Raw genomic sequence first — 17087 nt, 5'->3', positions numbered from 1 at the left:
TCTGAATAAAATTGTGGCAACAACCTGGTGGTAATCAGTCGCGCTTAGCATAATTTAATCTGAAACCCTCATATAAATACCCTGTTGTCGCTACACCTTGTCAAAACGTTATCAACGTCGACTCAACCAACTTCTACCAAGATGATGAAATACTTCCTTTTGCTCGTTGTGGTGCTCATCGCCGCCGCCGAAGCCAGCCTTGTAGCCGGTCCCGCAGTCGGCTGGGCCGGAGGTCCAGGAGTCATCGGAGTTGCCCCCGGAGGCTGGGGAGGAGCCTGGGGTGGTGCATGGGGACGTAAAGGATGGTGAATGGATACTGATTATACTACTGTCAATTTGTCAGACCGGCTTGTTTAAGCACATTTTTCAAATCGCATGTAAAATAAAAACTTCCTTTGCAATTAATGTCGTTTATTACAATACCCCGTCATGGATTCAATAGATTTCAAAGGGATAATGGGTAAACAATTAAACGCCGTTCATAGATTCGCATAAAATACACAATGACTCCCTGGGTGTTGCATAATGTTCTGTCATTAACACAGTGGGATATGCAAACTAATCTCCATTGTTTACTGAAAACATGTCAATTTGTGGGTACACGTGGTAATTAAAAAACGACGTCAGTACCTGTGACGTAATTTTCAGAAATCTGAATGTTTTTTAATTTTTAATGGGAATAAAGCAGCATTGTTTGTTTGCAAACGAAATGAAACAATAATATTGTTTGAAACTCCATTCTGTTTTAGTGTTGCCAGTTGCTTCAATATTGTCACCCACAAATATTATCTTATTGTAGCAAACTAAGCATAGATATATGTGTGATGTTTCCATTTGCATAATATTATGTATTAGCTTAAAACAAGAAAATTATTCCTTCTTTTTGTACAACCAAGGATCCCGCATTGATGGTAGCCGCAATCAATATTACGAAATCATAAATTTTCCACAATTTTTAATTTTTGTTCCTACTTCATTATTCATAATTTTAGGTTGTTGCTTTGAAGTATTAATAGCTGATTTATTTCCGGTAGTTGAGCTGAAAATTGCCATTTACCTAATAATTGTTTACAGTCATAAATTAAAGCAGTATAGAAGCACAGTATAAAATAAGCACGCTATATTTCCAGTTGTTGGACCTCCAATATATCAACACAATAAACTTTATTATTTCAGCTTCTTCGTGTTGTCGTATTCTAACCGAGTTTATCTTGTTTCAGACTACAAGTTTACAAATACATAAAAATGGTACTGCAGTGATTTGAAGGTAAGCCGGCGCATTTTTATGTTATCTCATGTTAGAAATAGATATGCTGTAGAAACGTACTTGTAGAAAGTTTATTTATCCTGTCTGTTTTTCAACTCTCGTCTAAGCTATAATAAACGTCTCAAACACAGTTATCGTGCAATTGAAGGAAAACCAAAATGTTAATTTGCAATTTACATTTCTCTACGAAACATAGTATGCAAATGCATCGTTCTTGATTAAAATACCACTTCAGGGGATTAAACTGCTTTATATTTCAATTATAATTTCTCAAAGATTTATGTCCCACAATTAGGGCGCGCTAATGATTGAACTTGTAGTGGGTTCCTTCTCAACGATTGCGGGCACCTAAATTAGGCAAATAGTGCTTAATATTGCAGACGGAAAGTACGATTTTATTAATTACATAGAGAGTGGAAAATAAAAATCTAACCGCAGGAGTTCAATTTTGCCGCAGTGTTTTATCAGCAAAAAATTGCTCAACAAATTGCTGCACTTTATAATGAATAAGAATGAAAATTCGGGCAAGATGATAGACGCTTCGAACATAAAAGAATATAGAAAATTTATAGAATTTATAGAACGAAAAGGTCGAGTGTTAATAGTTTACATTGAACTAGCAAAGAATGGAAAATTCGTTTTTACCACACAATAGTTATTTTTGCAACAAATTGCGAAATGGTACAATTTTACGCAGTAACGTGAGCGTAACATCAATTTCGTACGAGTAAGAAACAAAATTTTTTCTACAATCGCTTAAAATGTAAAATTAACCGAGAAGTACTTCAAGTCATAATTCTGACCATGATATTAAAACTGACACTTCACTTGCCAGAATTTCACTCGTTTAATCATTTTTACGCAGTCTAATGTCACTTTTACGCATTTGGGTCAAAAAGAATGTCATTTCGAAACTAAAATGATACTCAAAATGTCAAATTTATATAACAATTAGAGAAAAAAAATCGGCTTTTCTTTTATCAATTTTATTAAACTGGTTTTTGAATCGTTAACACTATAGTTACATATTAGAAATAAAAAAATATCTGTGCATCTAATTCATTTTAATAAACTAATTCTGTAAATTAAACTTGAAAATCAGTTTCTACTTAAGACTTTTAAAACACAATTTCAAAGCAACTTCTTCAATCAGTTGCACCTCGAGTCACTCTCTTGTCTTTACTTCACCAAAACGTACGAGTACGTGGTCTGTAAACAAAACTTCAACAAACATACAACAGTACATGCACTTCTGGTTTTGATATTATTGGATTAAGCGAAACTTCGCTGTTCGATGGTATAAATCATAGTGAGATATTTCCCACCAACTTTTCGGTTTACCAATGCGATATATTCTAAAATGCATATTAATGGGATGTCTTGATGGTGGTGGAGTCCTTTCTGCGATGTACAAGGATGTATAAAGTTCTGAAGAGCCCTACAAAACCCCTTTTTTTTTCGGTCCTTCCATAATGTGAAAAAATCGTTTTCTCATAAGTTGAGTGTGTACACAGTCTAAAGCAAGTTTAATGAGAATAACAGAAAAAAAAAGATTCTAAAAATCCTCATAATAAAAAAAAACAAAGTCTAAAATAGAAAAAAACCGAAAGAAAAGGAAAATACAAAATTTGATTAAATTGTACCAAAATTCTAAAAAGTTCCAAATAAATTGAAAGTTTGAATTTAATTTAAAGTCTCTGAAGAATAGAAAATTCTCTAAAAGCACAAAATTCTAGTGATTTGATGAAAATGAAGTGAGATTAAAGAATCTAGAGAAAATAAAACTAGAGGGAACTTAATCTCTCAAAAGTCGAATCTAAAAAATATTAAGACATTAAGAAAGTCGAGAAAACGCGTAAAGAATCCAAACAAAAGAAGAAAGCTACAGATGATTTATAAAAAATATACAAAGAATCTAGAGAGAAATTTGAAAGAATCTCGAAATGATGAAAAGAACCATAAATATGTTTTTTTTTTCCTATTTTTTCTACAAAGTCCATTGGTTTTTTTTTGCACTCGACTAAGGATTAAAATCCGCTTTCGTCGAACAAAAGTACTTAACAAGAAATTTTTTTAGTAAAAAAAAAGAAAACTTTACGTTTTTGAATTAAAAATCAAGAAAAATTTGCTGCTAAAACTTACTGTGCATCAAAATTTATATGAACTAAATTTCTGTAACCAGTTATAAAACTGTCGAATCCATTGGCTTATAGGTATCTGGTTGAATACAATGTCAGATTTTTGAGTTGTTGCGATAGTTTTTGGACTTTTATACAGTTCGGTAATTCCGACTATAAATTAGTGAATTTTGTATCTTATTGTAATGATGCAATGTCTCACATTTAAGCAACAAATTTCGACGGTCTTTAGAAGAGTAATAAAATATCTCATTTACTTCCGGAATTGATGGCATACTCACTTTAATTTTAAAACACTGCAACTTTGCAACTTCCGTCTTCCAATACGGCTACTACTTCTAACTTAATCAAGCTGCATAAAATTTTAAAATTTCATTCCAAAAACAGTCAACATTAAAACCATTAAAATTTTAAGACAGAAAATGATAAGATCATCAATAGATTTTATCTCTAAAACGAATAGTTAATGTTAGTTTTATATAAATTTCTGTTAGAATGTTCATTGAAGTGTCAACCGTATAATATGTCCATACCGCGTAAATTTTTAATGAACTTGTTTATAAATCATTCATTATACTCTTTCTGTCGTTAGATTATAATATGATAAAATAATTATTTATTGCCTACATTCCACGGCCACTTGTATAATAACTGCTCACAGTTCATATTTTTATATTTCCACGATTATTATCATTAATAAACAAATAATGCATTTAGTACAACAAAGGTGTGTGCTTGACTATACCAGAAAAAGTGCACGCACCCAGCATTACGCAATTAAAGAAAAACAAAAAAAGGAATGTCACCTCCGCGACAATCACAAAGAAATATGTAAATAATTTTCATTACCAATGAAAGTAAATCATTGCAAACGATATAAATACTCCGAGGATTTACAACAGATCAATCGTTACCAGTAACGCAAAGAAACTCAACATGAAATTCTTAATCTTCGCCTTCGTCCTCGTTGTAGCCATGGCTGCGGCTCACGCTGGGTTGATCCATGGGGGTGCTGTCATCGCTGCACCTGCTGCTGTAGGAGTTGTTGCGCCAGCCTGGGGCCATGGTGGTTGGGGAGCCGGTGGTTGGGGACATGGTGGTTGGGGAGGACATGGACACTGGTAAATCAAAGCCGCTAAATTACATCATCCATCGGCTTCTTGAAGACTGTTCAAAATTGGATACGTTTATTTCACGTTTTTGCAGTGTGCGTATTTGTATTTTGCATTGTAATTTCAAGGAACAAATAAACTCTTAGTTTTAGTTTTGCAGCAGAAACTTCTGTATTTTTATTCAAAACATTCGACCTGCTCAGGTTGGTGTTAAAAGTTTTAGCGCCAAATCTAATCATTTTAGTAATCTCACTTGCAGATTTTTCAGTGATTCTACGTCCGTGTGCAAAGCTCACAGCTATGATTAAAATAGAACTATAAATGGGCCCATTTGGTTCTAATAATGCAATAATTTATGTCATGATCATTTTGAATTTACCTACTAAATATATAAAAATCGATCCACGTGGACAAAACGGTGTAAATATCCACCTACATTATAGAATAAATTCAATAAAAGCTTGTATAAAAACTTGACTAATGTTCGTCGATACTCATTACTTTAAAAGTACTTTTGAGGTGTAGGCTTAAATTGCTACCTAGCTTTTAATTTTATTGTACAAATTTTACATTATTATGTTTTCAATTAAAATTAGATTATAATTTTCAAACAAATAAAATTTTGGAAAAATACCGGCAAACAAACGCTGAAAACGAGAAATACAATCAATAAACAAGCCTGCAGTCATAAAATTACCCTACAACTAAACTCAAATTAATTTCAATCACGTGAATGTGACATGTGAAGACAGTAAAAGTTATTTTACTCCTTTTATCTCTAATACAGAATGAAATACATGTTGCATCTGGCGCATGAAATTCATCATTTTAAAGTTGCATAATTTCAGGAATTCTAACGCTTCTTGCACCGGACAAAGTTTCAGAACTGTTTCGGATTGTTACGTTGTCTGTTGTTATGTTTACAAAGTTTTTGTGAACTGAACCCACACAGTTAATAATTTCTCGATTAATGCCATTCACAAATTTCGCTTATAAAAACCGCTTCGATTTTCAATCAAAATTGCTCTCCTGTATCTGAGCTATCGACATCTGAAAATTTAACCTGGCAGTATTTTATTAAAAAATAACGAAATAAAGTTTTTCAATGACCCGAATAAAACTTCTTTTATGCCCCTATTATCACGCTTCGTCTTTGAAGCTAAGGGTTGTTATAAAGTTGTAAAATTATAGATTTTCTTTGATTCTGGCATTCACCAGGTACTCTACATTTTCCTGGGAATTTGTAAGAAAACGAACACTTTTCCGATTGTTTAGTGAAATTATGAAACGCTATTAATTCCGCGAGTCGAACATCAAAGCTTCTCTTTACGAGCTTGTGCTGGGAATTTTTCTATTTTCTCCATTCCCGATATGAAGCCAAGCCAATGAAAAATCCCGGTGACACTTTATCAAAATACGGACATCCAGTAGAATTTATTATTAATTAAATTTCAGTAATCCTCTTAAAATAACCGAGTCCATCAGAATAAATGGAATTTTGGAGCATTCATTAAAAAAGAATATTTCATGGAATGGTTTCTGATTCTCGTTACTCTCTAATAAAGGGAGAAAAACAAAGCAGAAAATCTGTTGTATTTTAAGGACAAGAAGAGCAAAAAGAAGGGCGTAGCATACGAGTTGTTAATCCAATATTGCGCTCATAGACGACGACACTAAGAATTTTAGTGATTTTTAACAAGAGAACTTGTTGCTGAAGATAATAAAGCGGTTAAACTAGACACTCATATGAATTACGGTGGGCATCTGGTCGAAGCAGTGCCGGTGTTTTTATAATTATTCCTCTACTACATCCCACTTAATTGCCTTTCGGAGATTTAACTTAAAAATAGAATCCCTTCTTGTTTATGTTCCGCAAATACTACAAGTCCCGTTTGTGGGTGAATTAATGCAAACATAAATCTAACGTAAACATTGATTTAAATATGCAAGTAGTGTGTGTGCATGAAACTCGAAAGGCATGACCTCAAGAGATTTAGTTTGAGTGGTAGTTGTTGGGAAGCCTGCGAAGTTTGTTTATGACCTTCTGTCGAGAAACAAAGCACGTAAAAGTGAAAAAAACGTGAATAGCAACGAAGACAATGGTGCTAAACAGATAAAAAATATCTTTGTAAAAATGTAAATTAAAGGGTGCACCTCTGAGCGATTATTTATTCATCAAGTGGAGCTTTATGCAGGGGTGGCACAAATAAAGTAGTATCTCTCAATCTAGCGGAAGTTGATGTTTATAAAAGCTGCATTAAATTTTCGAAATATTACAATTCTACAGCCCCAATTACAATTTCATCTCTCCAATAAAAGACGTTTTGGAATACGCTTCTGCAAGCACTATAATTTATCATGAGCTTAATAAAATCGGTGAAAAAAGCGAAAAGCAGCTTCATTTCACGATCGTCGCTTTCGCCACAACGATAGAATAGATTCCGATTAAGTTAAAAGGAGACTCGTAGAGCGAGCTTTGGTACCTAACATAAAGAGCTAAACTCAACATAACTTTTAAACTGTTGTGTAAAATTTATTCGAAGAATGTTTACATTAAGTATCTCTTAATTAATTAAAGAGATGAGAGAAATTCATTTAAAATTTAAAAATGTACAAATGCAGCAGGATTTTAGAAATTCCCTGCAAAAACAAATAAAATAAAGTTTTAAGTCAAATCGTTAATTCAATACGCAGGTGAACTGAAATGAAAATTTGCACCATATGAATAATAAATTTTGATTCAATTTTCGATTCGTCCAAATCAAGTTTAATTAGTGATTTGATTTTATTTTTGTAAGCTGATGTCAATTTATTTTTGTTATTAAATCTGTCAAATTAAATACAGCTATTTTTAATTTATCGATAATATTCGCAGTTTAGTCATGTCAGAGTGCAGTTACTATTAGTAGAATTATGAAATTGAGTACAGTTAACAAATAAGTTAAGAGTATCAATCGCCCCAAATTTCATCGTTGTAACACAACCAATAATACAATTTTTTTATTTTTTTTATAAAATTTTAAAAATTTTTGGTTTCGTTGTTAAAATAGAAAATTTTAAAATCTGTGTCTGATGCCTCAGAATTATTAAATTTGGTACAGTAAACAAATTAGATAAGGATATCAATCACCTCAAATTTCATCGTTGTAGCGCTAACTCAACCAATAATACAATTTTGTTTATAGAATTTTAAAACGTTTTGGTTAGTCCTAAAAATAAAATTTTCTAAAATCTAAGTCTATTGCTTCAGAATTTTAAAATGTGGTACAGTTAATAAATGAGTTAAGAGTACCCAAATTTCATGGTTGTAGCGCTAACACAACTAATAATACAGTTGTTCTTCTATAGAATTTTGAAAGTTTTTAGTTCGTCTTAAAAATAAAAATTTCTAAAATCTGAGTCTGTTGCCTCAAAATTTTGAAATTTGGTACAGTTAATAAATGAGTTAAGGGTATTAATCCCCCAAATTTCATCGCTGTGGCTCAAACACAATCAAAGATACACATTTTCATTTTGAATTTTGAAACTTCTGGATTCCTCCTGAAAATAAAAATTTCTAAAATCTGCGTTTGTTGCTCTATACAGTTTTGAAATTTGACACCGTTAATAAATGGATCAAGAACAGCAACTTCCCCGAATTTCATCGCTGTAGCACTGACTCAACCAAAGGTACAATTTTTTTAATAGAGTTTTAAAACTTATGGATTCGATAAATAAAAATATTGCAGGTACCTTATCAATCTATACCAAAAATATTAATTTTTATTTTATGTGCATTAGATACTGTAGGCATAACAATTGACAATTGGCATGTAGTCAACACTTTAAAGTTTTAAACGTCAGCAGAACTAATTTAAAAGAATTTTTTTATTGATTTACACCCAGTGACAGGACAATTATGTCCCTAACATGGTTCTACTGTGTATAAATATACATACATAGAACAGTATGTAACGGTCATAATTATTTTACCTCTATTGGTAGGCGAGTGGGAATAATAACCAATAACCCCTAAAGATTAATAATCATGTTAAATATTTGTTGGTAGTATAAAAATGTTAATTCCATAGCATCTATTGGTGCAGTTTAAATGATAAAAATCAGTAAAAGTAGCAATTATAAAAAAGAGAAATTTTAATAAGTACTGTTTTGATGTTATACAGAATGCATATTCAGCACGATAAAACACGCATTAATATGAAAAATAACTTTCCCCAAAAGAGTGTAAGAATTGCCACAATGTTGTCAAATTTTCGCTGATAAATGTTCCAATGTTCATTTCTTTATTTTACTGCGATCACCTGGTTTAAAACAGTTCATAATAATAAAACAAGCGGTAAATTTTACATTTTCCGCGTCTGAAACTTCGCTCCTGCAAAATCCATCCGAATTTTTCTAATAAAACACCACGAATTTCCACTGTAAAAACACCAACATGCAGTTTTTCAGTGAAAAACTACCGGCAGCCCCGCGCCATTCCTAATGCACTGACATTTAACATTATCCTCTCGAACACGTTCACAAAAACCATTTTATCTACTTGGTAAAAGTAAAAATAAAACTGAATGGACAAACTTGGAGTTCCACTTCCGTAGTCTCGCTCCAATTGTTAAAAGTTTTAATTAACCCAGAACTAGTGCAAGTTGCGAAAAATTGCTGGAGACAAGCAGGGCTTTAAAAAATCGTCCCAAATAGTCGACTTGACAGAAAATAACAAGTTTTTGTCCGGAGGCGGACACCGCAATTTGGAGGCTTTTAGTAAACACCCGTCGTTCCTTTTAAGAAATTATGGCTGAGGGTTTTACAGGGATGAAATACGATCAGTTTTATTCGTATTGAGATCTGTAAAATAATGGGATCGATCATAAAGGAGCCTAGTTGACAGATACAGAAGTGAAATAAAAACGACATAAATATTGACGGAAAGCTCCAATTTAAAAGAGAAAAGTTTCTTTTTCATTATTAAACGCCTACGACTCGCCGACTGATTGTTTCCCTTAAGCGGCACTTGATCAAATCAGTTGACCTTTCGGAAATCGTCCCGTGTCAGCGCATTTAGCAAACTCATAAAAAATACGCTTCTGAAATTAATTTCCGGTTTCCATTAGAAACGTTCGCCCGAGAAAAAAACTCCACAACTTTTCCCTTCAATTTAACAAATTCACTGAAACAACCTCCGGCTGGAGCAAACACGAGCTGCAAGTCACTAAGAAATTGCCCTTATTTGTCAAACTCAGTTCAGATAATACACTCCACCGAAAAAGCATAAAACAAATACTTAATTAAACGAACGTTATTCAACTATTATTCTACCCTAACTCGTTGATTTTATTTAAAAGCCTAATTGAGTCGGAACCACTCTGGCACATAAGCCGATTACTGTCTTTAGAAATTGTTTCATTAAAGTGGAAATTCACGAAGCTAAATAAACTATCGGAGAAGGCTTATTCGGAAGGGCACCTCCTTCTCTTCGCACAAAGAAATTCCACCCATTAATCAAGATTACGAAACAATAACATCAAACGCAAACGATCTAAAAGTTACAACATTTTCTAGGGTAGGTATAAATAGCGGAAACTCTCAGATTTGATATCAAACGTTATCAACGCTTTGCAAACATGTTCAAATTGTTCGTAATCACTCTGCTTGTGCTTGTTGCCACTTGGACTTCGGTCGAAGCGGGCGTGATTGGGTGCTGTGGAGCTGGAGCGGTCCTCGCCGGCCCCGGTTTGGTAGCTGCACCTGGTCTTGTTGCTGCACCCGTTGGCATTGGACTAGGAAAAGGAGTTTTGCTTGGGTGAAGAGTTAGGAGAAGAAATTCAAACAGACTGGCAAAATTTTCACCTAAAATGTTGTCTTTTTAAAATCAATAAAATCTAGTTTTAGTACTGCAAAATGTCTTTTTTACTGATGTTATTCCCGATTTCAATTTGCGCAACATACAATCAACAGTAAAAATTATTAAAACAAATTAAATAGAAATGGAGCACGTCAGCTTCATGTCGCCTGGACGCAGATCATTGCGATTTTCATTTCCATGTAATTAATGTAATAATAAGAATAATACGTTTGACGAGAATGTGACCTACACGTTATTTTTCCTGCAAAAAATTACCGATTTACAAAGAAGCAATTTTAGAAATCAACTGAATTTGGAAAGGTGATATCAGTTTTGTCTAATAGAGGGCTCAACAAGCAACTGTCAAGTTTTTGACTAAAAACAAAATTACTGATGCTTCCACAATTTGGTGACAATTTGACAAATATGGACTTGTTTGACATTCCGTAAGAATTGTAAGAGGAGTCATAAAAAATCAGAGAACTGCATTTTAAAATGGATGCGTACAAAAAAATCTCTGCAGAAATATGGGTTTAGTTTCTTATTTGTATTCAATTCACTGAAAATATTATAAGTGCACTTATCTCCACTGAAACTCAACACAAAATATTTTCACTGCACGAATGAAATTCGATAACAGACTCGTGAATTTCGCAGATTCAAATTCAATGTCTATATCGCAAGTTATTTATAAAAAAATACAAAAAAACTCAGCTTTCATGAAGAGAAATCCAAGAAAAAAAATACTAAAATCTGATTATAATTAGTTTAAGAAAACGTCACTTATTTCTAGGAAATTTAGAGCGTTGCTATAGAAACTGTGCTTGCAGCTATTTTTCTACTCGCTGCTCAAATTAACAGTAATGACAGGAAATGTGCACACAATTTCTTGCTTCCTGTTGCGGCTTGCGGCTTCACGTTGAGAATAGAGTAGGGCTGATTCCAAGTCGTGAAGTTGTCGTCGACACAGCTTAAGTTTTGCATTACCGAACGATTTTTTTTTTTGAGTAAATTAAGTTTATAAATTTTTTTGATTCTAAGATTTTCAGATTTTCTCAGTTCCTCGATGTTACATTTTTTTTACGTTTTTAAAGTTTTGGTTCAAAAAACTAAAATTCTTAGTTTTGTGATACTTGAATTTTCTGTTTTTTTAGATTGTCGAATTCCAAAGTTTTTTGAAGTCATCAAACTTATAATTCTTCAGTTTTAAACACTTTAGCTTCAAAGATTTGCGCGTGTTAGGGTTTATAGGTCTGGTGGATTTTTAAATTTTGAGATTCTCAGTTTTGGAATTACTCAGACTGTAGTACAGAACTCTCGATAATTTGAAATTCAAGGGACCTGGCAAAAAGTTCAAATTATCGAGAGTTCAAAATATAGTGTGATTCAAATAATCGAGAGCAAGAGAAAAAAAAAATCATATAAACGAGTGTTTAAAGGCAAACAGACAATAGTCAGAATAAAAAAACCAATCAGAGAAGAGAGCGTAAAATTCACTAACTCAACTTTGAAGAAATATTGTAAAATTTATGTTTTGTAAGCTATGAATTCCTCTAGTAAAACAGATTTATGCTACGGCGAAACTTTTAAGAACCGTTTATTAAAAGAGTCAAAAAAATCTGATTTTAAAGCTGCAATGGAATTTTTAGGAATGGCTTGTTCAGAAGTTTTCTCTTTTTCTTGTCCGCCTACGCGAGAATCTTCAAATTAACGAGAGTTCTGGAAATTATAGAGTGTTGGCGGAAAAAAAAGTTCTATATTTTACTTCAGATTAACGAGGGGACCAAAATACATTGAAATTTTTCAATTTATCAAGAGAAATCGAGGCGTCGGAAAAAACTTCAAATTATCGAGAAAATTAAATTATCGAGAGTCTACTGTACCACCATTTTCATCTGGTTACGCTCTAAAATTTACAGATTTCAAGATTTTGAAGTACAATTTTCTAGTTCTTGTGGTTTTTAACTGGATTTCAGAGTTTAAATGTAAATTTTTCACGTTTTGGGATCCTTAAAACAGTTAGATTTTCAGGTTTATAAGGATGTCGGTTTTTCTTTTAAAAATTAAAAACGATTTTCGGAGTGGACCCCGTACAAAGTTTAGTGCAAATACAATAATCTAAATCAGGTACCTAACACTTAAATCCTTTCACAATTATAGCATGCTACTGCACTCTTTTTAATGAACACACATAAAATAATATTATGCCATTAAAAGCTAAAGACAGTTATTAGTCAAAGTAGCACATTGAACAATATTTACTCATTAAAATGATACATGAATCTATAGTCCTAACTAAAAAGCGCTTTTTTCTCTTTAAAAACAGTAATTAAAATAAGTAATAACTAATAAGTGTCGTTGTAAAAAAATGTATAATCGCGGTGAAGGTCAGAGTTATGATGTTACTATCTGGCCACACGTAACCATTTAATTACGATAATGCTATATCCATTTTTAACCTCAGTTTATGAAGACATCCCTCACGCTCTTGAACAATCAATAGAAATCGACAACTGCACATAAAAATTTCTTATAAAAAGACACAAGGTCTTTATTGACTGACATTAAATCGTGCACACGTATGAATAAAGATAAAGAAATTTTTTCAATGCGTTTCTTGTAAACAGAGGCTGCTGGCCTTCGCTTGTAACGCAAGCAACTTCTTGCATCAGAAGCTTGGAAGCTCTGACAAAAATCTCTGACATTAGTGGGATACTTTTGATATATTTCATATAAATGTGGCTACGATGGACATCGCTCAACAAACCAACAACATGTTCAAACTCGTAATCTTCGCCCTTGTCGCCGTCTTCGCTATGGCATCAGCCTACCCCAGTTTGATTGCCGCCCCAGCTATCACCACAGGCATTGTGGCTGGACCAGCCCTTCTTCCTTTGGCCGCCCCAATCGGTATCGCCGCCCCCGTTGGCATTGGCAAGATTTGGTAAAAATGTACAGTTGTAAGCGCCGCTCCATAATTTAATAAAATTCGGTTATTCTCTTTCATTTTGTGTTTTATTTATAGATAATTCAATGATTATAGTATTTAGTGAATCGATTACGGGTCAGTGCGTCCTGGTCGATATGACAATGTGGGTAATAAACAGGTTAGCAACTATTAAAAAAATAGCGCAGGTGGAAATAAAAGATTTCACTTTTCCACGTGCCTCAGAATAGGAAATTTTATTTCCGGGAATCAATAAGTATCCACGTAACATATGTCTAGAGGTCAGTCGATATAAAGTGATTGAAATCAAAGATGCGTGCAGGTTGCCCATTATTGGATGTAATGGTGTTCTTTAACAAGGCTTTTACATATTAGCCCATTTATGTCGGAATTAAACCAACAGATGGGAAGAGGATAAGATAGAAGTGTACAGTGAAATTTATTTCCTACAGTTTGTAAGTAGCGAGTGAGTAGATACAATTTACAATAGCTTAACAAGAGAAGTCGTAACATCTGATTTACCATTTTTTCAACAAAAAATGAACAAATCTAAATAAATCAAAAAACGGTCGTCTGCAATCCATAAAAATAAAAAATTGAAAGATTACAATGAAGATGTTTTACAGACAATTGAAAAATTCAAAGCGATCAAAGAATCCACAAAATTCATATAGGATTCAAATTTCAACAGCACCAAAAATTCAACGCATTATGAATAAAATTTTAATATAATTTATGCAATCAAACTTTTAAAAAAATTTAATTGCTCTCATAGAATTTTCCTTTATTTAGACCATATTATATCAAACAGTTGATTAAACTATAAATTTCATAAATAAAATAATAACATAATCGATAATTTATAAATTGACAAAATGCCACAATACATAACTATTGCATTATGGATTAAGATAAAAATGTCATGAGGCTCTGTTTTCAAAATTATTTGAGAGTTAAATTTTGAACAAATCATTCATACCAATTCAATGCTTATTGAATAATTCCGCATATGCAATACAAATCTGTGATGTATATGTCAAACTACATATTCAGACTTTTAGCTCAAATTTGCGAACAAAATTAGATAAACTTTCATATGACATGCAGGAGATATGGAAAATTCGTTTCCAGCTGATTCATTCATGGATAATTGATCCCTGAATGCACATTAACAAGAATAAAACTGGAAAGTTTCGATTTGTAGCAAATTTATAACGCATTTCACCGAGTAGAGCTTACAATTTTTAGTAAAAATAAAACTTTAATCATATTGGTTTTAACGAAAAGTTTCGGTTTTTCCCATCATTATGGAAAAGAAGTGTCTTATTTGTACGGATTTTGTTCTACGTGAAGTCGTAAAAGTGCCAAGTCCTTCATTAATTTTATTTTTTCACTTCTAACTTGAGAACTGATTCCAAATTGTGAAATTAAATTTCTCTCCTACAAGTAGAAAAAAAGTGTATTTTGCGTTGTCTATATTAAGTTGAATATCTCGGGTCAGTGTCTTCTGTCCCTTTGTATATAATGACTATTATTTACCCTCATTAGTCTGTAACACAGTCTCTTCCACTTTTCACTGTTTCCCTTGTATCTTCATTTACATAGGATCATTTTATGACAACATTTCGAATATCTTTGTTGCTGTAATCAACAGAAACAGTTTATACAAAGAAGTTAAAGAAAGAAGAACTTTTTCTAACTTAAGAGAATATTTATCATTGTCAATAATAATAAGAAAGTGCAAAGATTTTAACCACAATATTAAACACCGGTATAGATAATAAATCTGAAAAAAAAATCGAAATTCAAATGGGGCAAAACCCCCCAAGATTACCCGTTATTCGACGCTTATGGGACTGAATTTAACCACTGTTTCCTAAAGACTGCAATAATCGTTCGAACAAAAAACGTTTTCGCTCGCTCTTATCATACTTGTGTAACTTCCGCTTAATTACTGTTTTCAAGAACATTTTCAAAACTGCCCATTGCGTAAAATTAATTTGTTTGAAATAATATGGACCCTGAATTTTCATCTCGATTCGTGACTTTTCCCGACTCATTTTGTGGATCAAACTAAAATTTTCATTAGAAACGAAATAAACAAAACGTTACCTGAAGTTATTACGAAAAAGGCTCTCCAACGGACAATCCATAATGTAAATTTAGTTTCACCCGAAAACAAAACACTTTTTATATAACTTTAGGTTCATCACAACACTTTTGCAGAAACCACTGGCAAAGAATAAAAGAATCTAACTCAAAATAATCCAAATTGGAACAATTTGGCACTGTAAAACCAACCTTTCTCTACCACGATTATTGTTAAACTGACGGGAAATCCAATAAAGACTTTTTTTCACATTTGTTAATTAGCGTTTTTATTCCCAACTTTTCGATGGCCTGGACTGAACTTGGCATTAAACTGGCCTACCCTAATAAAATAAGCCTTCAGTGACGCACAGCGATTTGTGCAGAAAACTTTAATCATTTTTTTTTTGGAAACGGGGACGTTTCGAAACGCAAACTTTGGCCATTAGGTCAAACAACGTTGTCTGATATTGGGTTAAAAATCTTTGCTCTTTAATAGGGTTCACCATGTATGTTGAGCGTTAATTATTGTAACGATATTAATTATAATTTTCCTAGTTAAAATTATTAATTAACGTAAATTTTTATACTAAAAACAAAATACACAGAAATCATTAGCAAAACTGGAAATTTCACACACCCATGCAGTTATTTAATCCTCCAAACTGTAATGAAATCTATAAATAGAAAGCGAATCCCACTTGAAATCCGAGCTAGTTTATCCACGTGTTCTACAACTCAATTACCCCAATTAATTGCCACTGGATGACACAAACAATACTTGGTTTCAATTCTTCTGAGCCTCTACCTCTAAAATGCCTTGTTTATCAAAAAATTGACGTCACACAATAAATAACTCCAATAATTTGTAAATCAACATCATCAATCTTTTCGAATGCCATATAAACGAAGCTGAGAATACATAACTCAAAACTGCGTCAATTTCCGCTTCACTCGTCTAACGAAACTGCATTTCCACAAAGCGTTTACCACATGCATTTTCAATATTAAAATAGATCGAAACGAGCGAGCTTTCCGTGTTCATCAATGAAACATGCTCAATATTTAACGATGCATTAATAATGAGAACTTCATTCATAGAATTCCGGGGTTTCCATTTTTTCGGTACAAAATCACGAATCACGTTCCTGCAATCTGTCCCTCATTTCCATTCGTTGGAAAACATGTTTCCACTATTTCGCCAGATTTGACATTATCCGTGGAGTTCGACTGCGCCCTCACACACGTTATTGTAATCATGCCCAACCGAAAAACAACGATAGCGCCAAACACGAGACTTGAAATCGTATCAGATCTAATTCCCAGTTCTCGTTTAAATTGAGAACTCCATGCATGTAAATTAGAAAACCATCAATGGGAAGAAGTTCATATAATTCCAAGTTCTTGGCCATTTGTCTGCGATTTCATACATCACCTGTGTGTTCCCGCAGACTTTTAATTAAAAAACTTTTTCAGGACCACTTCGTCGATAACTGTCTCAAGAGAGCCACTATTTATTGACTCGTACTACCAGAAGTTTGGGAAATTAACTGTTTGAGTCGGTTACGTTTCCAACAAAATGAGTTAAGAGAGGCTCAAGGAATTTTTTCAAAGTTTGCATATAAACGCGCGATGACGAGGCTACAGTTACTTTCCTCAGACAAGTAAGCTCCGACTTTATCGATTCGCGAACCCT

At 33.0% G+C, this 17087-nt stretch overlaps 2 protein-coding genes across 4 annotated transcripts in view; one reads left to right on the top strand and one right to left on the bottom strand.

The window, feature by feature from the left end:
• The window catches only part of LOC148174149 (uncharacterized), a 104070-nt gene that overhangs the window by 63420 nt on the left and 23563 nt on the right, over positions 1-17087 (bottom strand). The gene's annotated exons all lie outside the window — the stretch shown is intronic.
• Positions 1-17087, top strand: part of LOC148174150 (uncharacterized) — a 61173-nt gene that overhangs the window by 27306 nt on the left and 16780 nt on the right. The window contains exon 2 of one of the 2 annotated variants that reach the window (XM_088037424.1): positions 1221-1267. The gene's annotated coding sequence lies outside the window, so the exon portion shown is untranslated. Of the gene's footprint in view, positions 1-1218; positions 1268-17087 lie in introns of those variants that run through there. The other variant, XM_088037423.1, reaches the window with a different exon arrangement.

The sequence above is a fragment of the Gnatocerus cornutus genome, chromosome 5 (assembly GCF_029298725.1).
Source record: "Gnatocerus cornutus isolate USDA-ARS CGAHR chromosome 5, icGnaCorn1.1, whole genome shotgun sequence".
Lineage (NCBI taxonomy): Eukaryota > Metazoa > Arthropoda > Insecta > Coleoptera > Tenebrionidae > Gnatocerus > Gnatocerus cornutus.
This window is presented reverse-complemented; position numbering and strand designations above follow the sequence as displayed.